The sequence below is a fragment of the Chrysemys picta genome, chromosome 21 (assembly GCF_011386835.1).
Source record: "Chrysemys picta bellii isolate R12L10 chromosome 21, ASM1138683v2, whole genome shotgun sequence".
NCBI lineage: Eukaryota > Metazoa > Chordata > Testudines > Emydidae > Chrysemys > Chrysemys picta.
The window spans coordinates 535,717-550,222 of record NC_088811.1 but is presented as its reverse complement, the minus strand read 5'-3'; the positions used below and the strand labels follow the sequence as shown (position 1 = coordinate 550,222).

At 43.1% G+C, this 14,506-nt stretch overlaps 1 protein-coding gene across 26 annotated transcripts in view; it reads left to right on the top strand.

The window, feature by feature from the left end:
* The window catches only part of CAMTA1 (calmodulin binding transcription activator 1), a 913,810-nt gene that overhangs the window by 741,413 nt on the left and 157,891 nt on the right, over positions 1–14,506 (top strand). The window lies entirely within an intron of this gene.

The window sequence follows — 14,506 nt, the reverse complement described above, 5'->3', positions numbered from 1 at the left end:
TACTCATTTAACACAGATGTCACATTCACGGGTGCCCCATGGTGCCTCAGTAAATAATCATGACTTTTGCTTTTCTGAGCCCAATAAAAGCATCTCACAGAAACCTACGGATTTCACACATGCACCAGCAGGGTGGGCTTAGCCATCTCACACCCGCAGGGCCCCGGCAGGTCAGGAAATGAAGCAGCTGGGCTTACGGCTTCTGGAGAACACAAAGAATAAACTCATGAAAGCCACACTCCAAGGGTTCTGGGTAGAACTATCAAAATCAGATTCTGGAATTACTGGTTTAATAATCTGTAAAACCCTATAGGTGTTTTGTGGCTTTTCACAATGTAACTCTAGGAGCTACAGATACAGTCAAGGCAATGATAGTGTTAAAACCAGAAGGAATGAGGCAGTTAAGGTTAGTACCACCTACAGAAGAGAACCCACATATCCTCCTTTCTGCTGAGTCTGTTTGCCAAACTTGGGGAAGGATTCCTTGGTTCCTCAGAGCTGCTTGAAGCCTCTGTAACACAGATGGGCACTCTTAATATGGGTCTCTGGGAAGATTGTTTCATGGGTCTCAGAATTATTGCAAAAAGCCAACAGAGGTGAATATTTAGAGATTTATTAATACATTAAAGCTACATGTTTAATATATCTCTTTCTGTTCTGGTGACCCCAGTTGTCCTTTGCTCCTGAGAAATTTTTTGAAAGAAAATAAGATTCCACCTTCTCTGTTAATGCAATTTGAGTTGCAAGATGGAATTTTAATTCAGAGATCTTTACAACCTAAAGTTAAACCCTTAGTCTGATTTTAATTAAGAAATCTTATGGTGGTGCTGGCTAGAATTTAATGCCAGAGAAACTATTGAGAGCTTCTGGGGTGAATTAAGCCCTTAGAAGCCAAGAATGGATGCACAGACATATATTCTCCTCCCAAATCCAATTTACAAACAGCTAATCTGACTCCTTTCCCAGCAGCTCAACATTCCCATAACACCCCATGCTCTGCAGCCCACCCGCTCCCAGATCTTCCTTGCCAGCAGGAATTATCCTTCCTGTTGTCAGCTGTGGAACCCTCCTGCTACCCCAGTTTGACAAGCATCTGGCCTGATCTCTCGTTTCTAGTTAAAATGCTGCCCATAACACATACAGGATCCAGCCCTCCACCCAAACAGTAAATCCTGAGTCTACTTCCCAAACACCTCCAACTCCACCCAGCCATTGCAACGCCCTCCAAGCACTCAGTTCCCAGTCTCCCGCCCAGCTTCAGAGTCCCCTTCTCTGCATTCCACCACAGCAGAGCCTCCCCATCTACCTTTCCTTCCAGGCCTCTGAACACTCCCACGTCTCTGGTGCTCAGCTGACGTCTTTCAGCTATGGACGACGGGGATGTGGCTACTCTGAGTTATGGCTATCTTTCTTTTTGTTGTTGCAGCCACTCTCCTCAAATGTGCTCAGCCCAGAATAATTTCAGGCACCAGTATGTGTCTATAAGGTAAACCTGAGTTGTTTTGGCTTTGATTGTTATCATGAGAGACTAATATATTCCAATACTACAGCTGCCAGGTTGGCTAGCAGTAGCATGACCTCAATTAGAAATTAGTTCAGGGATAAAGATGATACTGGGATTCAAACCAATAATCTTGTCCAAAGCCAGGGCTCTGCTAGTTGAAAGGAGAAATCCCATTACTTCAGTGTATGTGTGTATTTGTGCACTGTCTAGTCTGTGGCCCAGATTCTACTCTTGATTTGACCAGTATAAATCCAGAGTAACTGTTGTGACTTCAGTGGACTTACTCCAGATTTACACCACCAGAAATTATGGCAGAATGTGACTCTGTCTGTCTCATGTATTGAAAGATAATGGAATTTTTTGCCAGGATGTCTGTGTACAGTATCCTCCCATCAATTTACTGTTTGTATCACCCAAACTGCAGGAGGCCTTTTAGAATAACCATCTACGAAAACTGTAGAAACTTTACTTTTTTATGCTGTGTTTCCCAGGTGACATTCTGTGAGGTATTAATCCTACCACCACAGTGGTGTATGTGAAATATTTTCAATCTTCGCAGAAACCTGATTGCACCTTTCACCCTTTTGAATGATCTGAGGAATATAAAGCAAACCTCATTAATGAATTGTTGCCAAAAAACCCTCTAGTAACTCGGAGAGATAGTGAAAGGAATAGAAAGTTGTACTTACTGAACAAATGAATTCACTTATTCATAGCAAGTGGCAGAAATTATAGAACAATTTCCACCTCTGGGTAGTTTCTAATCATTGGATTTATAGACTGTATTGAAAATAGCAATGATTGTATTTCCTAATAACCCATTGTGCACAAAGGGAAACCCTAATAGCTCATTAGCACCAGCCTTTTAGTGAGAGAACTGGTCATCTGAATGACCTTTATTACGATCTTCCCCTAGCCGGACAGCCTGGCCATTTCAGGATGATGGGAAGTGGTAGTTTTTCTTTGACATGTCCGCACCCTGGGGATCTAGTAGGATCTGTTGCCTGCTTTGCAAATGATGTTTTTAGTTTATATTTGTTACCGCACACAGGGGCTTTGAGGCATGAGTGCCCCTCAAAAAAAACTGTTAGTTAGTCCACATGGGGCAGCTAAAGACCTATGTCTATATCCAGGAGATCAACAAACTTATTCCCACAGATAGGTAAGAATGGGTCTGAACTTTGCTAAGCAGCAGAGCAGAGGGGCCCCACAGACTTGGGCACTTCCCTGTAAGCACGGGTACTATCTAGAAATCTAACACCACGCACAGTTTCATTGTTTATGTAGGAGCAAATCCTTCCCTATCCTCCATGGGTATGGAGAACTCCTTACAGCAGAGTCAATGGAATACTTACTGTGTGTAAGAAGTTTTAGGGAGGCTGCATAGAGTGTGCTTACTGTCTGCATGGCACAGAGCTAAGTGCCGCAGGACATATGCAAACACTTGCACAGGAGGGATGTGGGGGGGCAGGGTAAAGAGAATGCACCGTCTACATTGCAGCACTATTTTAGCCTCAGTGTCACAGTCCTGAGCACAGAGAAAATGCACCACTATTCTGTGGTCTGAGGGAGGAAGGAGGCCAGTGGCCAAGCGGTGGGCTGATTCACAGAATTGGGCACTTAACGCATGATGGATTTCCAAGATTAACTCTTTCTGCTCTCCAGTACTGAACTAACAATCCCAGCATTGCCACAGGATCTTCCTGGGGCTAGAGTCTGGGGCTGATGCTGCAGGGGTGGGGAGGAGTGGGTTTAGCAGGTTACTAAAATTACATTTGCATCCTTCACACTCCTCTACCCTATACATCAGTAGGGAGTAAACCCCAAACACAACCGCGTAATTAAAGCTGCAGGTTGAAGTTAGGTGGCTTTACAAAATATGAGTAAACTCTGATAACAGAGAATTTTAAAAGAGAATTAGGCTGTAAAAGCTCTAGGAAGATCATGCTGGGCTGCAGAAGATCATTAAGTAAAATTTATGATTTAAAAATAGTAAAGGTCCAGAAAAGGGCAATGAAAATGATTAGAGGCACCTGAGGGGAGGGCCTGTGTTTTTATGAGGAGAGCTTTAAAAGCCTCTGGACTATTTGGTTTGGAAAGTAATAGGAGATAGGATAGAGCCATAGCAATGAAGGGACTAGAGAAGCCAGTCTGGATTGCTAACTACCCTTTCCCATAGTACAGTATTGCAGGTCCGATAGGGCAATGAATATAATTAAAAAGCACCAGAACTTGTTATGCGATGAATTATTAATTTGTGAGATTTACTGCTGCAAGAGTCAGTATTTGTCTCAATAGAAACAAGATTCAGATGAGACTCAGATATTCAGAAAAACAAGAATAGAATCTACAGTGGTGCTGGTTAAGATAAAACGACCGGGGCTGTACTCCTCACTTTTCATGGTATAACTGATCCAAGCTGATCACAGCTCAGGTCTAGAAGAAATACTCCCGACCTGTAGGACTGAGGTGCACTGGGCTGCGCCATTGCCATCCTCTGCAGCACCTGGTATGGCATTGGGTGGAGTTATGATACGATACTGCTGGAGACAGACCACCGTGGCATTTCCTACATTATAGACTAAGTCCAGGAATGCTCCCTTGTATGTCAGTGGGAGCAAGACTGCACCCAGAAACCGGTTGGAGTGAAATCAGTCAGAGAACAATTGCATGAATTAAATCCATATAAACAGCGCCTTGATGGCCCAGCATAGCTCTGCCCCTCCTTGCTTAGCCATTTTTTTCTTTTTTGCATTGTCCCCCATCGTCTTCACTGCCAGCAATGCTAGTCTTGGCACACCATGGAGCCATTCCTTCCAGGCCTGTCTCTGTGCTTTGTCCTGCATTGCTCTTTACAAACACCCTTCCAGAGCTAGTCCACAAAGCTCACTAACCTCCTAGGATTAAAGTGCCTGCTGGAGAACGCTTCTAATGTAATGCCTGTAGGGAATGCACTGGCTAAAAATGGCCAGATAAAGGAGTGATGATATTATAGGATAACTGTAGCATAGGAAAGTGCTGTATCAGGGTGTAGCCCTCATTGTCTGACTGCTCCTTCCACCTGCCGTTGTCTGTCTGTCTCTGTTTTACATTGTAAGTCCTTCAGAGCAGGAGCTATTCTGTACCACTTCCTGTGTTTTTACAGTGCTTCATAGATTATGGGCACTACTGGAAACAAATAATTATTTCTGGTAGAGACTAAAATGACAGGAGTGCCATGCTCTTGTATTGAGGATGAAGGTAAATGGCTGGTGTTCCTGTAGACTGATGCTATCTTTGATTAGAGTTTTTTTTCCGCAGGTGGCTGGGGTGAAATCTGCTGGTGTTCATCCTTTTAGAAGATAGCATTTATTCCCCTTCCTGATTCTAGTGGTGGGTTTAAATGCCAGACCTTTCTCCTCACTCAGAGGTTATTTCCCCAGAAACTATCACCAACCCTGATCATTTGTGATGCAGAAGCCAGCTGCTGGTGTGGCTCCAAGCCTTGACCTGATTGTCATTGCTGGGGAGTGAAGCACAGTCTCTCAGTATATGACATTCTCACTAGCTGCAAATGTTGCATACTAGGGCTGCCCAGAGATGAGCTTTGATTTTCGCTTTCTTTCTTTCTTTTTTTTTTTAATTGCCTTTTTTGTTGTGGTGGTGGTGGTGGTGGTCATTGCCTTTTCTGTCTGACTGCTGGAGACCTCCCCTCACACGGAGCTTCCAAACTGTAAGTCTGTCTGGTAGGAAGCAAACATAGGGCTATTGTTACAGGTGAAAAAATATTTCCCTCCCCTCTCTGCCAAGCTTCTGATACAAAAGCTATGAAGTGCTGGTATACCCATCATTTCTTCATTCCATAATATATCATCCTCTTTTGCAGCTTTGTGGCTCTATTTTATGTGCCTTTGCCCCTCACTGTTTATTAAAATCTGAGTGCAGGAAAAGCTTTGCAATTGTGCATAAATAGTGCTAATATGAAAAATATCATCATAAAATGGGCTGGTTGGAACAAACAATCACTGATTTACTTTGCTAATTTAAATTGTATGTAACGGTTAGAATTGGGAGGCTATGCCTCTCCTCCAGCAACCATGCTGGGAGGTCTGCAGCACCATTACACGCTATTATTAGTTTCTGGATAATGTATATATTTTCACTATAACACAAGCCTTTCTCCTTCATTTTTCATGAGAACTGGCATTAGATTAATGACTAAGCCACAGAAGAAACGTAACACCATGCCAGTCTGATTTATTGACCACTTAGCGTTGATGAAGCTGCAAACAAGAGTCAAACAGATGTTGCAGCTGCATTTTTCTTTATCAAAACTAACAGCCTTTTGCATTTTTAACCATTTCTTGTAATGTGCTCCTGCTTTTACCACAAAACCAGGGATATTGCCACAAATAACCCTCCCCTTCCCCAGAGGGCCCCCATCTGGAACTGCAGAGACGGCGGCAGTGTGTGTGCAAGACTCCCAGTTGCCAAGCAGACTTACTGCTCTGACATGGCAAGTGGCAGAGGCTTTGTGACTCCAGTGAGTGGAAAGCTGTGTGGAGTTGCTGACGTACATAGCATTAAGATCAGCGAATACGCTGTGCTATGTATCTATTTCTAGAGACTTCTAAATTCCTATTGATGTAAGATTTCCCTGTAGACTGGATCGAAGGCTTCTGAGATGTACATGGCAGGACTCTTTTCTGGCTGAACCCTGGTGTGTTTCCTGCAGGTGAGTTGTGACTACAGGTGGAAAACAGTTTTCCTGAAGTTTTGTAAGTAGTGAAATGGTCAGAAATTAACCCCTTGGTCCTGGAAGGAAGAGGAGCCTGGGATTTTTTCATCTCATAAACAATCTATGGTTCATCTGGCTCCAAGAGAGCCAAACCACCATGTGCCCATCCACTGTCATTGTCTCACTGGTGCTAGTGGTGATTTTGGTCTTTGTCACATTTCTTCTTGCCACTGAAGAAAGCAGGATTGATATTTAGCACTTTACAATGTAATCCACAGAAAAATAGAAGAGGAGAATATACCTCCTTGGCTTGATATTAACAACTTGAGAACTGATCGGGTTTAATTTGGAGTATATGTGGGGGAAGCATAAGAAGGGAGGGGATTGTTTCAGAAAGGACAAGGAAGTCGTGAGTGTACAGACAGTGACTCAGTTTTCAAAGCTTCTTGTTACTCAACACAAGGTTCTGAAGAGCTTCTCTGGAAAAAGAAACCTGCCACATCTTGGAAGCTAAACTTCAGTAATGACTGAAACTTGACATTTAGTTTCTGATGGTAGCAATAAAGTAGATCCAGCTCCCAGGCATAATACAGATTAAATTATTTGGGATAAATGCACTATTGTACTATACATCAGTCACTCCTAGCAGCTAGTGCACCATCTGATCCCCCTATTGGTTCAGTTGCCTTTTCATCCTCAGACTAATGGCTTCTTGTTTTTGACTTGTCAAAAGTTATTTCTAAATTTGCATTCACTTCACCAGAGTCTCTCCTCCATTCCCATTGCTGTCAATGGAAAATTACCATGCAGCATTTTAACGTTACAAACTCTTCTCCCTTACCTTCATAGACTCCTAGGTTCATAGATTCCTAAGCCAGAAGGGACCATTGTGATCATCTAGTCTGACCTCCTGTATAACATAGGCCATAGAACTTCCCCCAAAACAATTTCCAGAGTATATCTTTAAAAAAATCATCCAACCCTGATTTAAAAATTGTCTATGATGGAGAATCCACCACAACCCTTGGTAAATTTTATAAATGGCTAATTACGCTCACTGTTAAATGTTTATGCCTTATTTCCAGCCTGAATTTGTCTAGCTTCAACTTCAAGCCATTGGATTGTGTTACATCTTTCTCTGCTAGATTGAAGAGCTCATAATCAAATATTTTCCCCTAAATAGGTTCTTATAGGGTATCTCTACACAGCAATTCCACAGTTGGCCTGTGTCAGCTGACTCAGGCTTGCGGGGCTTGGGCTAAGGGGCTGTTTAATTGCAGTGTAGATGTTTGGGCTCAGGCTGGAGCCTGGGCTCTGGGACCCTGCAAGGGGGGAGAGTTTTCATATTATATGATTACATCATGCATTTTTCCCAAATACAGGGCAGAAATATTTATTGAACACTTCTGGCTTTTCTGTATTATTATTGATAATTCTACCATTTCCATCTAGAAATGGACCAATGCCATTGTCAGGATTCGTTTTGTTCTTAACATACTTTAAAAACTCATTCTTATTGTCCTCAACTCTGCTGGCCATAGATTTCTTCTTGTCTCTCTTGGCTTCCCTTATCAATTTTCTACAATTCTGAACTTCTGACTTATATACATTACTGTAAACTTCCCTTTTTTTCCATTTGTTATATTTTATTTTTGTATAGCTGCCGTCACTTCCTCTGTGAACCAGGTCAGGTTTTTAACCAATATGGTCGTTTTCTTTGATTATGGCTTTTGGGGCTTCTAGTAAAGTGTTCTTAAACAATTCCCAGTTATCATTCACATGTTTCTGATTAATTTATTACTTCTAGCTGATTTGGCTCATAATTGTTTTCAGCTTTATGAAATTGGCCCTTTTAAAGCACCAAATATATATAGTGATTTGGACTTTATTCTGTTTGCACGTTATAAATGATCATTTGTACCTAAGCTACCACTAACTTTTCATTCTGTGGTCAGTTCCTCTTTTTCTGTGAATATATAATCCCCCCTTGTTGGTTGCAACATTTTTTTCAGTTAGGAAATTGTCATTTATAATCTTTAGAAATTCTAAGGATGTGTTAGTACTGGCTGCATGACACCTCCAAAACATGTCCCTCAAACTGAAGTCCCCCATGTTCACACAGCTTTTTACCTACACATTATAGATAGGTGCATAAAGAATCAGTCAACCTGTTTCCAAGTGTGATTTGAAGGTGTGTAGCAGACACCAGCTAATGCTCCGTCTTGTGCTTTATCTGTTAGGACATTGCCTGAGCATGTCTGAGCAATATTTTTATACTCCTCCCTGGTCATTTGTCCAAGCTTCAACTTCTTGTAAGCTTCTTTTTTGTGTTTAAGATCAGCAAGGATTTCACTGTTAAGCCAAGCTGGTCACCTGCCATATTTACTATTCTTTCTACATATCGGGATGGTTTGTTCCTGCAACCTCAATAAGGATTCTTTAAAATACAGCTCTCCTGGACTCCTTTCCCCGTCATGTTATTCTCCTGGTGGATCCTGCCCGTCAGTTCCCTGAGGGAGTCAAAGTGCTTTTCTGAAGTCCAGGGTCCGTATTCTGCTGCTCTCCTTTCTTCCTTGTGTCAGGATCGTGAACTCGACCATCTCATGGTCACTACTTCCCAGGTTCCCATCCACATTTGCTTCCCCTACTAATTCTTCCCTGTTTGTGAGCAGCAGGTCAAGAAGAGCTCCGCCCTTAGTTGGTTCCTCCAGCACTTGCACCACGAAATTGTCCCCTACACTTTCCAAAAACTTCCTGGATTGTCTGTGCACTGCTGTATTGCTCTCCCAGCAGATATCGGCGTGATTGAAGTCCCCTATAAGAACCAGGGCCTGCGATCTAGTAACTTCCGTTAGTTGCTGGAAGAAAGCCTCGTCCACCTCCATCCTCCTGGTCTGGTAGTCTATAGCAGACTCCAACCACAACATCACACTTGTTGCTCACACTTCTAAACTTAATCCATGTAAATTTAAGGTCCTTTGATTCCTTGATGGATTTTTATCCTCAGTATTTGATCCTGTGCTAAATGAGTGCTCCCATCTTTCCCTCTTTTTATCCTCCCCTTTTGTTATTACTTTAATGCCCTCCTAACTTCTCTAGCCAACCTCTCCCCAAGGAGATTGGTTCCCCTTCTACTGAGGTGGAGGCCATCCAAACTATACAGCCCCATTTCCTCAGGGAAGGTGGACCAATGACCAACAAAACCAAAACCCTCCACAACACACCACTTACCTAGCCAGCAATTCATTTCCAGATCTTCTGTCTTCCTTCACTCAGGGGACAGGAAGGATCTCCTAGATTGCTTGGACATTATTATTCTTCAACACACTTGCGATTTCCCTGAATTTATCCATTACCTGTGAGATATGAACCATTACCAATAGATGCTTGTGGCTTAACAGTTGTTCTGCCACTTGGCTTTTGGGTGGGTTTGTTCCTTGTAGTTTCAGGAGCTTTGGGTGAGGATTTGATTAGCTGATGAGGTTTAATTTTTGTAATTCTCTTTTGCTGTTGTTGTTGTTGTTGTTGTTTTCCCCCTCAAACATGAGTGTCTTAAAGGGTTAATTCTAGCCTAGCTGGATTTTAGGCCAGTAGAATTCTCCCCACTTGGATGCAAGCTTGTCAGAGGAGACCTCTCTAGCACCACTACAGCATTCGTTTCAGAAGAGGGTGAATTCGCCATAGGCATGAAATAAACATGGTACTTTATGTTCAGCTGAAGTTGCTGTATGTTAAGCAGATTGTAGGTGGCTTGTGTTAGCTGCCATTGGCCCATGACTCTCTCTCCACCTCCAGCTGTCTAAGATCTGAACACATAAAACTCTCACTGAGATTGCTACGCTTTATTGTTCAAAGGGATTTTATTTTCTCCAATCCCAAGTCTCTTGTAATTATGAAAACTAAATCATGCAAAACCAATACATTCTTCAGCATTTTCTGCTAACGTCGCTCATTACGCAGCCTCAGATGTGCTGTTTCCCTGGCAAGTCAGCTAACCACCCACATAATCCGGATCCGAAGTGGAACAGGTTCAAGCATCCCAGCGGGACTGACACATGGCTCTTCTGGGCCTCTGGTAGGATGCTGCTGCTAGTAGTGAGCTGAGGAATTAGAGCAAATCTTTTCAGTATTGCTGCAGACAATAAAAATGCCGTGGCACCGTTCATAAAGAAAACAGGAAGCTTAGTTTGGATGCTAGATGGCGCTGTCTTATCCCTTCTTTGTAGATAGAATCCAAATTTTCAAAAGAAATGTGAATATAAACTTAAAGAAGGGGAAAATATGGTTGTTCCTATCAATTCCTTTAGCTAGGGGTAATTGATTCATAGATTCATAGATTCTAGGCCTGGAAGGGACCTCGAGAGGTCATCGAGTCCAGTCCCCTGCCTGCATGGCAGGACCAAATATGTTAATCCATGACTAAGAGGATTAATGATGGAACATGGGCTGTGGTGTCTTCAGTATAGTGTTGATGCCCAGTTTCATATCACCATCTCATCCATTGGTTGGGATAGCTGAATGATTCACTCAGTGCATGAAATGGGGCTTGGAGGAGGATTATCTGATCAAGACTCAACCCAGACAAGTCTGATAAAACTTGCAGGTTGAGGAAGCAAGTGGAGGAAATAGCCTGGACTTCACTGGGGAAGTATTCCATGGCAAGTGTTTACAAGCTGAGGCTCTCATTGGCTCTCGTGGTGTTTCTGGATATCCTGGTAGCACCCGTGGCTAAAAGCTGTCTTCCTCCCTCTGTGCTTGGCAGGAAGAGTGGATCCTTAACTTAGGAAGCACATTACACCTGGTCTCTGAAGTCTACTCTGGCTACCAGTTCATTTCCAGGTGTGTGTTTGTCTCTAAAACCCCAAATGGTTTGGGCTCTAGCTGTCTGAGAGATGCCCCTTCTTGTGGGATGCTGCACCAATTGAGATCAGCTGGGACCACTTGAGCTGACACTTCCTTGGTTTAGCCATGAAAGGAGCAGGAGGGAGCATGTTCTCCATGAAGGGAGCATGACTCACTCTCCCCACCGTTTGGTCTGTCAGACCCCCAAGACTGCTGACCTTCCATCTGTTTTCTGGGACTTTGGAGAGAATTTGGTTTAGGAGGGCAGTGTGGTTATTGAGGTAGTTATTGATTACTGTTTATGGAAAGCCCAGATGGGTTAAACACAGAAGAGTTTATCATTTATTATTAATTTATTTTATAAGGTTGAGTTTTGTACGTGTGCCTTGATCAGTGAGTTAGGGCCATTTAAAACAATAAATAATAACTCTGAATGGTAATTGCATGTCTTGGGCGCTTTCTTCAGCACTTAGCTCTCCTTAAGCTGTATAAATTGGTGCTACCTAGCTTGTGGCTTGAGAGCTGTGTGTGGTTCACCAAGGCTTCCACATACAACTCCCATGGAGTCCTTTGGTTTGCTGGAAACTCCTCGCTCTGCGGGTGATACTGTGGTAGAGCAGCGATCACAGGACCGCATCTTACAATGCCTGCCACCCGGTGACCACACTTAACAAATGGATCAAGCCTGCCAGGGTGTGGGGGGCAGTATCAGTGCCCAGTGAGGCTGCATGAGGATGCCACTCCACTATGACTTTGTGGATCCCAGCAGTTTCCATACAGTGACAGAGTGATTCTTCATCTCTTCGAGGCTGTGAGTCACCGAGAGAACTGCCTAGGTAAACATCTCATCCCTGTATCTCTCCTGACATCTGTGGTGTCCTGAGAGCTCCTTGTTTGTAGTTTGATTTTTGATAGATGGCTGACAATAGACTGAGACTCTCCTTCAGGAAACCCCGAATCCTATGGCCTGATTCTGATCTCGCGGTCTGTGGGGAAGACAATTGAGTTACAAAACCAGAGAAAGCAAGAACCAGGTCCATAGGCGCCTGATGGTGATTCATCTTTCATGGCAGGTTAATCTCCATCAAGAGCTGGTGGCACAGATTGAGATTCCTCTGTTCATTAGAAAGAAGATCCCACAACCGGATGCACAGTCCATTTTATTTGCATTCCTTTCAGTGGCACCTCCCAGCCCATTTGTCATTGGTTCAAAATGACGGGTTAGTCTAGTTGGTTGTATGACCATCACAACAGTATATCTGAGGATCACTGACACTATTATAACTATCACATACAGCTGATAGAGCAGCTCTCAATAGCTACTAAATGCCTAGGGAAAAACCAGTAAAACTTTCCATTGATAACTAACTGCATAAAATTGCCTTCAAGTGATTTATGATAAAAATCACCTCAAAAGAGCCGGAAACCTTGAAATCAGCAGCTGGTTGGGCAGCAGGTCATTAAAGTACTACCCAGGTTTGTAGGCGGAGATGCTTGAATTCAGCAGATATTGGAATCAGTCACTATCTTCCTATCTAAAGAGACCTTTCTGCTCTTGTTCTGCAGGGCAGAGCTTTGGTGATAAAATCTTCACTGAATTATTGGCGTGTAGCTTGGATCCCAAAACACTAGTGTGCATTTATATCTTATCTACATTTCATCAGCTGTCCTAGTGCTTACCTGAAGGTCAGGGGCGGCTCTAGCTTTTTTGCTGCCCCAAGCACGGCAGGCAGGCTGCCTTCGGCACCATGCCTGCGGGAGGTCCCGTGGCTTTGGCATACCCGCCGCCGAATTGCCACTGAATCCGCGGGACCTGCGGACCTCCCGCAGGCATGGCGCCGAAGGCTGCCTGACTGCCATCCTCGCAGGGACTGGCAGGGCGCCCCCCGCAGCTTGCTGCCCCAGGCATGCGCTTGGAGCGCTGGTGCCTGGAGCCGCCGCTGCTGAAGGTCCTCCAGTCATGAGGCGACTTGTCATTATTCTAAAAACAAGCCTACTTGACCCACATTCCAGCTTCCCAGAGTGCTCAACCTCAGCATGCTTCCAATAATCTCTGAAGCTGGAATTTTGTGAATTGCAGTGGTAGCTCGTGTGGCTGTCTTCACCACAGTGTCATTGCACCCCGCTGGATCCCTCTCATCTTGTGATGTGTCTGATTTCACTGGTACTTGATGCTTTAGTGGTGATGCTACATGGGGTGAATATCACAGAGAAACAACCTTTGCGTGCTGTGTAAATACAGATCACACATGACCCTTTCCTGACATTATGGCTTGATGTATGTGAATCTTGAGTCTAACAGCTGTGCCAATATATCTATGCCACCTAACAAAGTTACACACACAGAAACATAGACAGTAATCATGGATATGGCTTGTCATACACCAGCCAATAACTTGATAGAGACACGGCCTGTCAGCACACAGCTAGTGACGGAGGGTGAGATTTTTCAGAAGTGCTCAGCATTGACCTAAGTCTGCTCCTGTTTAAGTCAATGGAAGTTTGACTATATAACACAAATTTTAAAGCATTTAAAAATTCATCATTCCAAAACAAAAAATTGAAACATTTCATTGCAAAAATGTTGAAATGTCCCATTTTTCCTGTTTTTCTTCCCAAATGAAATTTTGCCAGAATTAGCTTAATTTCACAACGTGCTTCCAGTTTAATGAAACCACATAGTACGATGGGATATGATTCAGTCACAATTTCTCCCATCAGCTCTAAGCCTGAGTAGCACAAGAGATAGTAAACTACAGAGACGTTCACTGCTATGTCACTGGCTTCTATCTGGCACAGACAATTGGTGACTGAAAGTCATCTTTTAACAGGGCTGTTCTCAGTGGCTGCATGAATTGCAGTAGTGACCTTAGTCCCAACTCTGTTGGACAGGTGGCATCCTTGTTTGCTGTCTCAGCAAAATGGCAGGAAATTAATAGTGCGATATCTTGAGCATCTGCAAGATATCACAAGCCTGCAAGATTCTTGCCCATCAGAGGGATGAGAGCTTATTTACTTCATGGTCCATTTTCAAGGCAGGTTCATTAGTAAATTGTCATTTTGGTACTGGAGTCTATTTGTTGCTCTCATTCTTTCTTCTCTATTCAGTAGGAAATTGACTCCCATTAGTACAGCCTTTGCAGACATGTGGCAGTTTGTGTTCCTGCTCCAATTTGGAGCTGGTCTCTAACAGCATTAATGAAACATTAGAGTTTTAATTAGACCATTATCCTATTTATTTTTATAAATAATTCCAAAGTAGTCATTAAAGTTTGTGAACTTAAGAGTAAATGACTTTAGGGAAAGAAATCAAGTTTTCAATCTTGTTATTATCTATTGTACAATCTCCCTGGGACATTGTGGGGAAACTACAACGGTTGTTTGTGTTGTTAAGATGATTCATTTACCCACATTGTAATAAACATTCTGTTAAGTTTCCTAGT